The sequence below is a fragment of the Schistocerca gregaria genome, unplaced genomic scaffold (genome assembly GCF_023897955.1).
Source record: "Schistocerca gregaria isolate iqSchGreg1 unplaced genomic scaffold, iqSchGreg1.2 ptg001266l, whole genome shotgun sequence".
Taxonomy (NCBI): Eukaryota; Metazoa; Arthropoda; class Insecta; order Orthoptera; family Acrididae; genus Schistocerca; species Schistocerca gregaria.
In genome coordinates, this window is record NW_026062582.1 from 15,001 (window position 1) to 22,500 (window position 7,500).

Sequence of the window (7,500 nt, forward strand, 5' to 3'; positions counted from 1 at the left end):
TCTGCTTACCAAAAGTGGCCCACTTGGCACTCCGATCCGAGTCGTTTGCTCGCGGCTTCAGCATATCAAGCAAGCCGGAGATCTCACCCATTTAAAGTTTGAGAATAGGTTGAGGTCGTTTCGGCCCCAAGGCCTCTAATCATTCGCTTTACCGGATGAGACTCGTACGAGCACCAGCTATCCTGAGGGAAACTTCGGAGGGAACCAGCTACTAGATGGTTCGATTAGTCTTTCGCCCCTATACCCAGCTCCGACGATCGATTTGCACGTCAGAATCGCTACGGACCTCCATCAGGGTTTCCCCTGACTTCGTCCTGGCCAGGCATAGTTCACCATCTTTCGGGTCCCAACGTGTACGCTCTAGGTGCGCCTCACCTCGCAATGAGGACGAGACGCCCCGGGAGTGCGGAGGCCGCCGCCCCGTGAAGGGCGGGGAAGCCCCATCCTCCCTCGGCCCGCGCAAGGCGAGACCTTCACTTTCATTACGCCTTTAGGTTTCGTACAGCCCAATGACTCGCGCACATGTTAGACTCCTTGGTCCGTGTTTCAAGACGGGTCGTGAAATTGTCCAAAGCTGAAGCGCCGCTGACGGGAGCGATTATTCCGCCCGAGAGCATCCCGAGCCAACAGCGGCGCGGGTCCGGGGCCGGGCCAGGTAGGTCCGTCATCCGGGAAGAACCGCGCGCGCTTGCCGGGAGCCCGAGCGCCCAAAGGGGCGAATCGACTCCTCCAGATATACCGCCGAGCAGCCAGCCAGGACACCGGGGCTCTGCCCAACAGACGCGAACCGAGGCCCGCGGAAGGACAGGCTGCGCACCCGGGCCGTAGGCCGGCACCCAGCGGGTCGCGACGTCCTACTAGGGGAGAAGTGCGGCCCACCGCACACCGGAACGGCCCCACCCCGCGGCGAGTGGAAAGGCAACCGGACACGACCCCGCCGCGGATTGCTCCGCGCGGGCGGCCGGCCCCATCTGCCGAGGGCGGGGGCCAGTGGCCGGATGGGCGTGAATCTCACCCGTTCGACCTTTCGGACTTCTCACGTTTACCCCAGAACGGTTTCACGTACTTTTGAACTCTCTCTTCAAAGTTCTTTTCAACTTTCCCTCACGGTACTTGTTCGCTATCGGTCTCGTGGTCATATTTAGTCTCAGATGGAGTTTACCACCCACTTGGAGCTGCACTCTCAAGCAACCCGACTCGAAGGAGAGGTCCCGCCGACGCTCGCACCGGCCGCTACGGGCCTGGCACCCTCTACGGGCCGTGGCCTCATTCAAGTTGGACTTGGGCTCGGCGCGAGGCGTCGGGGTAGTGGACCCTCCCGAACACCACATGCCACGACAGGCGGCAGCCTGCGGGGTTCGGTGCTGGACTCTTCCCTGTTCGCTCGCCGCTACTGGGGGAATCCTTGTTAGTTTCTTTTCCTCCGCTTAGTAATATGCTTAAATTCAGCGGGTAGTCTCGCCTGCTCTGAGGTCGTTGTACGAGGTGTCGCACGCCACACCGCCAGCCGGCTGTGCACGCTACCGAGAAAGCACCGGTATGCGAACCGCCAGGCGACGGGCGCGCATCGCACGTTTAAGGAGACGCGGCCGGCCACACAGGCGACCACGACACTCCCAGGCGCCCGAAGCGGGACAAACGCCGCGCGCTTCAGTATACGTAGCCGACCCTCAGCCAGACGTGGCCCGGGAACGGAATCCATGGACCGCAATGTGCGTTCGAAACGTCGATGTTCATGTGTCCTGCAGTTCACATGTCGACGCGCAATTTGCTGCGTTCTTCATCGACCCACGAGCCGAGTGATCCACCGTCCTGGGTGATCTTTATCTTTTCAGTTCTCCACCGTCTCTTTCAAGACAGTTGCAGAGGCGGGACTGAGGCGTTTGACGGCCCCTGTTCCATTACTTTGTGTCCAACGGCCTGACGGCCGATGGGCGTCGTACGGCTCCACACCGGAGCGGACAGGCACTCGGGCGAAAGTCATTCAAAACCGGCGCCAGGCGCCAGGTGCCGCAGGCCAGCCGCTCCAGAGCTTCAGCGCTCGTACCACACAACAACACTTGCGCTAGTTTTGAGAGGCACGCGTGGTTCCGCACGCGGCGCACGGCTACTGCCGTACAGGTAGCGTGTTGCGCGACACGACACGCACATCGAAAGACATGCAGTCTAGTCGGTAATGATCCTTCCGCAGGTTCACCTACGGAAACCTTGTTACGACTTTTACTTCCTCTAAATGATCAAGTTTGGTCATCTTTCCGGTAGCATCGGCAACGACAGAGTCGATGCCGCGTACCAGTCCGAAGACCTCACTAAATCATTCAATCGGTAGTAGCGACGGGCGGTGTGTACAAAGGGCAGGGACGTAATCAACGCGAGCTTATGACTCGCGCTTACTGGGAATTCCTCGTTCATGGGGAACAATTGCAAGCCCCAATCCCTAGCACGAAGGAGGTTCAGCGGGTTACCCCGACCTTTCGGCCTAGGAAGACACGCTGATTCCTTCAGTGTAGCGCGCGTGCGGCCCAGAACATCTAAGGGCATCACAGACCTGTTATTGCTCAATCTCGTGCGGCTAGAAGCCGCCTGTCCCTCTAAGAAGAAAAGTAATCGCTGACAGCACGAAGGATGTCACGCGACTAGTTAGCAGGCTAGAGTCTCGTTCGTTATCGGAATTAACCAGACAAATCGCTCCACCAACTAAGAACGGCCATGCACCACCACCCACCGAATCAAGAAAGAGCTATCAATCTGTCAATCCTTCCGGTGTCCGGGCCTGGTGAGGTTTCCCGTGTTGAGTCAAATTAAGCCGCAGGCTCCACTCCTGGTGGTGCCCTTCCGTCAATTCCTTTAAGTTTCAGCTTTGCAACCATACTTCCCCCGGAACCCAAAAGCTTTGGTTTCCCGGAGGCTGCCCGCCGAGTCATCGGAGGAACTGCGGCGGATCGCTGGCTGGCATCGTTTATGGTTAGAACTAGGGCGGTATCTGATCGCCTTCGAACCTCTAACTTTCGTTCTTGATTAATGAAAACATACTTGGCAAATGCTTTCGCTTCTGTTCGTCTTGCGACGATCCAAGAATTTCACCTCTAACGTCGCAATACGAATGCCCCCGCCTGTCCCTATTAATCATTACCTCGGGTTCCGAAAACCAACAAAATAGAACCGAGGTCCTATTCCATTATTCCATGCACACAGTATTCAGGCGGGCTTGCCTGCTTTAAGCACTCTAATTTGTTCAAAGTAAACGTGCCGGCCCACCGAGACACTCAACTAAGAGCACCCTGGTAGGATTTCAACGGGGTCCGCCTCGGGACGCGCAAGCACGCCTTCGGCTCGCCCCACCGGCAGGACGTCCCACGATACATGCCAGTTAAACACCGACGGGCGGTGAACCAACAGCGTGGGACACAAATCCAACTACGAGCTTTTTAACCGCAACAACTTTAATATACGCTATTGGAGCTGGAATTACCGCGGCTGCTGGCACCAGACTTGCCCTCCAATAAATACTCGTTAAAGGATTTAAAGTGTACTCATTCCGATTACGGGGCCTCGGATGAGTCCCGTATCGTTATTTTTCGTCACTACCTCCCCGTGCCGGGAGTGGGTAATTTGCGCGCCTGCTGCCTTCCTTGGATGTGGTAGCCGTTTCTCAGGCTCCCTCTCCGGAATCGAACCCTGATTCCCCGTTACCCGTTACAACCATGGTAGGCGCAGAACCTACCATCGACAGTTGATAAGGCAGACATTTGAAAGATGCGTCGCCGGTACGAGGACCGTGCGATCAGCCCAAAGTTATTCAGAGTCACCAAGGCAAACGGACCAGACGAGCCAATCCGATTGGTTTTGATCTAATAAAAGCGTCCCTTCCATCTCTGGTCGGGACTCTGTTTGCATGTATTAGCTCTAGAATTACCACAGTTATCCAAGTAACGTGGGTACGATCTAAGGAACCATAAACACTAGATCGCGTGTTACATGCATGGCTTAATCTTTGAGACAAGCATATGACTACTGCAGGATCAACCAGGGAGCTGCGTCAACGAGAGCTGAGCAGCCGGCCGCCCGGGAGTGTGTCCCGAGGGCCCGCGCGAACACGCAAGCGTCCGCTCAATTATTCTGCAAACAGGAGGAGGCTGAGCTCCCCTGCACGATACACCTCGAAACCCTCTCAGGTCCCGGCGGCGCGCAGCGCCGTCCTAAGTACTTGGTCGGGTTCGAGAGAGGCGCAATCGCCCGGAGATGGGCGAGTAGACGCTTTCAGTGCGAACACCCGTGCTCCCAACTGAGCTTGCCGCTGCCGACAGAGGCCCGGGAGCGTGCTGTCGTGGCATTGCCGGCGGGAAACAACACGCGCCACCTACGGTGACCGGCAGCTCCAACGCCAGCGCCACAGAAGGGCAAAGCCCCACTTGGGTGCAGAAGCGAACTCTCCCAGCACAGCGCACGCGCCAACACGTCCGCAGAGCTGCGATACAAACCACCTGCGAGAACCGCTGGGGGCGACCGAGCAGCAGACGGCGTCGCGACGCCGAGTGCCGGGCGGCGGCGCATCCTCAACGCACACAGTCCGCAATCGGACCAGCACACTGCAGATGTCCACCGCGCTTCGCACCGGGCTCGGCAGAACCCACTTTGGCCGCCTGGCGCCGCGCGCAGGGTGCGCCGGCGCATAGCTGGGACGCCAGCCGGGCCCGTCGGCCGGCGCTCCTGCCACTGGGCGCCCCCCACCAGCCGGCTGTAGTGCGTGCGCTCACGCAGCGCGCGGCCAGCACGCCGGGCGGCCCCCCCTCACCGGCCGGGGACTGTCCCGCCAAGCCACAGCCTCGTATCGCTTCATACCCACATGGCCAACTCAGGTTCGGGGGCATGGCGGGTACCGCCGAAACAACCGGTTCATAGATGTACCGATCGTCGCTATCACCGATGCACCTGCAGCGCGAACAACCGCTCAACAACTGATTTCCAGTTCATTTGCGGATCTTTGGCAGCAAACGTATACGTCAATCTACATTTGCGAAATCTACGATTCTGGCATGCCTGCATGTTATGTGTCACGACACGCTACATCAGCCCACATACACACTGCGGCATGTACACGAGAGAACACGTGGAAGATGGTCCGCGCACGTGTGCAATGTCCCTTGCGCGGTCGACTGTCAACCGGCCTCTGTAGCATGTCGCAGATGTGGAACGCGGTCCACCGTGCTATCATGTTGTGTGGGGCAATACGATTAAATAGGAAAACCCTCGTCGCTACATCAACAGACGGCTCACGCTGATTCCCGGCAGAGGGAGGAGGGGGGGGGGGGGGGGGGCCAACATGCAATACTTTCGTCCGTACCTACCTACCACATGTCTGTACGGCGTACAACAGTGCAATCTCGCTGTAATGGGGAGACGAGACAAGTAGCATCGTGCACAACATATGGCCCTTATGATTCGCCATTGTAGGGCGCAGCCGGTGTACGGTCAAGCATGTGCCACATTATGTCACTCAGTACGTAACGACGGATGATCAGTGTGGGTTACGCGTACATCAGCGGACAGTCCACACAGGCCGTACCACAACGTACACTGACTGCATCGACAACCGAATGCAACTGAACAGCTGCAAGGCTCATTTCACAAACAAACGCCTGACCGACCAGCTTGGAAGGGCAGGAGGGGAGGGCGATATTCGTTCTGTAGCGGTACACCCTTCCAGTGGTTAGCGGGACTGTGTAGAAAGTACGCAACACTCGAAAGACCTTTATGTGAGGGTACGCACCATGGCATCAAGAAATACACATGACACCAGAGGATCCAAGCAGTGAACTATGTTCAGAGGGTTGCTGTTAGGCAAAGCTACATTCCTGTGACGTTACATGTGACAGTTAAGGTGCAGTGTAAGTTAGGTTAAGGTGCAGCGTAAGTTAGGTTAAGGTGCAGCGTAAGTTAGGTTAAGGTGCAGCGTAAGTTAGGTTAAGGTGCAGCGTAAGTTAGGTTAAGGTGCAGCGTAAGTTAGGTTAAGGTGCAGCGTAACTTGGGTTAAGGTGCAGCGTAACTTGGGTTAAGGTGCAGCGTAACTTGGGTTAAGGTGCAGCGTAAGTTAGGTTAAGGTGCAGCGTAACTTGGGTTAAGGTGCAGCGTAACTTGGGTTAAGGTGCAGCGTAACTTGGGTTAAGGTGCAGCGTAACTTGGGTTAAGGTGCAGCGTAACTTGGGTTAAGGTGCAGCGTAACTTGGGTTAAGGTGCAGCGTAACTTGGGTTAAGGTGCAGCGTAACTTGGGTTAAGGTGCAGCGTAACTTGGGTTAAGGTGCAGCGTAACTTGGGTTAAGGTGCAGCGTAACTTGGGTTAAGGTGCAGCGTAACTTGGGTTAAGGTGCAGCGTAACTTGGGTTAAGGTGCAGCGTAACTTGGGTTAAGGTGCAGCGTAACTTGGGTTAAGGTGCAGCGTAACTTGGGTTAAGGTGCAGCGTAACTTGGGTTAAGGTGCAGCGTAACTTGGGTTAAGGTGCAGCGTAACTTGGGTTAAGGTGCAGCGTAACTTGGGTTAAGGTGCAGCGTAACTTGGGTTAAGGTGCAGCGTAACTTGGGTTAAGGTGCAGCGTAACTTGGGTTAAGGTGCAGCGTAACTTGGGTTAAGGTGCAGCGTAACTTGGGTTAAGGTGCAGCGTAACTTGGGTTAAGGTGCAGCGTAACTTGGGTTAAGGTGCAGCGTAACTTGGGTTAAGGTGCAGCGTAACTTAGGTTAAGGTGCCAACGTGGGTTAGGTTAAGGGGCCAACGTGGGTTAGGTTAAGGGCCAACGTGGGTTAGGTTAAGGGGCCAACGTGGGTTAGGTTAAGGGCCAACGTGGGTTAGGTTAAGGGCCAACGTGGGTTAGGTTAAGGGCCAACGTGGGTTAGGTTAAGGGCCAACGTGGGTTAGGTTAAGGGCCAACGTGGGTTAGGTTAAGGGCCAACGTGGGTTAGGTTAAGGGCCAACGTGGGTTAGGTTAAGGGCCAACGTGGGTTAGGTTAAGGGCCAACGTGGGTTAGGTTAAGGGCCAACGTGGGTTAGGTTAAGGGCCAACGTGGGTTAGGTTAAGGGCCAACGTGGGTTAGGTTAAGTGCCAACGTGGGTTAGGTTAAGGGCCAACGTGGGTTAGGTTAAGGGCCAACGTGGGTTAGGTTAAGGGCCAACGTGGGTTAGGTTAAGGGCCAACGTGGGTTAGGTTGCCAGAGATGTGTCAAATCAGGATGTACGTTTGGCTGGTGTCAGGTGGTGGGTTGGTTCGATGCCTTTATAAGGAGTGTGGCCAAAGGGTATTTTATTACTTGTACCTTTTGTGTTGTGGCGTGGCGTTGCGTCCTGTGTTGATACTGGGTGGACCACTGTGGGTGTTGCTGGCTGATTTGAGCTGCGTTGTTTGCGGGTGGTGTGAGACATTCTGTCTTATTAGTGGACGTGACGTTCCTCTTGTCGTTCTTTGGATAGTGTCCTGTGGCAGCGAGGATAAAATGGATGTTGTTGAAC

The 7,500-nt window shown here is 56.2% G+C and overlaps 3 non-coding genes across 3 annotated transcripts in view; all 3 read right to left on the reverse strand.

Moving 5' to 3' along the window:
- LOC126330203 (large subunit ribosomal RNA) overlaps positions 1 to 1,476 on the reverse strand; it is a 4,222-nt gene extending 2,746 nt beyond the window's left edge. The window contains exon 1 of the ribosomal RNA XR_007562794.1: positions 1 to 1,476. This exon is cut by the window's left edge and continues 2,746 nt beyond it. This is a non-coding gene — a ribosomal RNA (large subunit ribosomal RNA).
- Positions 1,477 to 1,664: 188 nt separating this feature from the next.
- LOC126330200 (5.8S ribosomal RNA) lies at positions 1,665 to 1,819 on the reverse strand. Its single transcript, XR_007562791.1, has one exon. It is a non-coding gene; the product is annotated as a 5.8S ribosomal RNA (ribosomal RNA).
- Positions 1,820 to 2,174: 355 nt separating this feature from the next.
- LOC126330202 (small subunit ribosomal RNA) lies at positions 2,175 to 4,033 on the reverse strand. The gene has a single exon (XR_007562793.1). It is a non-coding gene; the product is annotated as a small subunit ribosomal RNA (ribosomal RNA).
- Between the last annotated feature and the right edge of the window lie 3,467 nt (positions 4,034 to 7,500).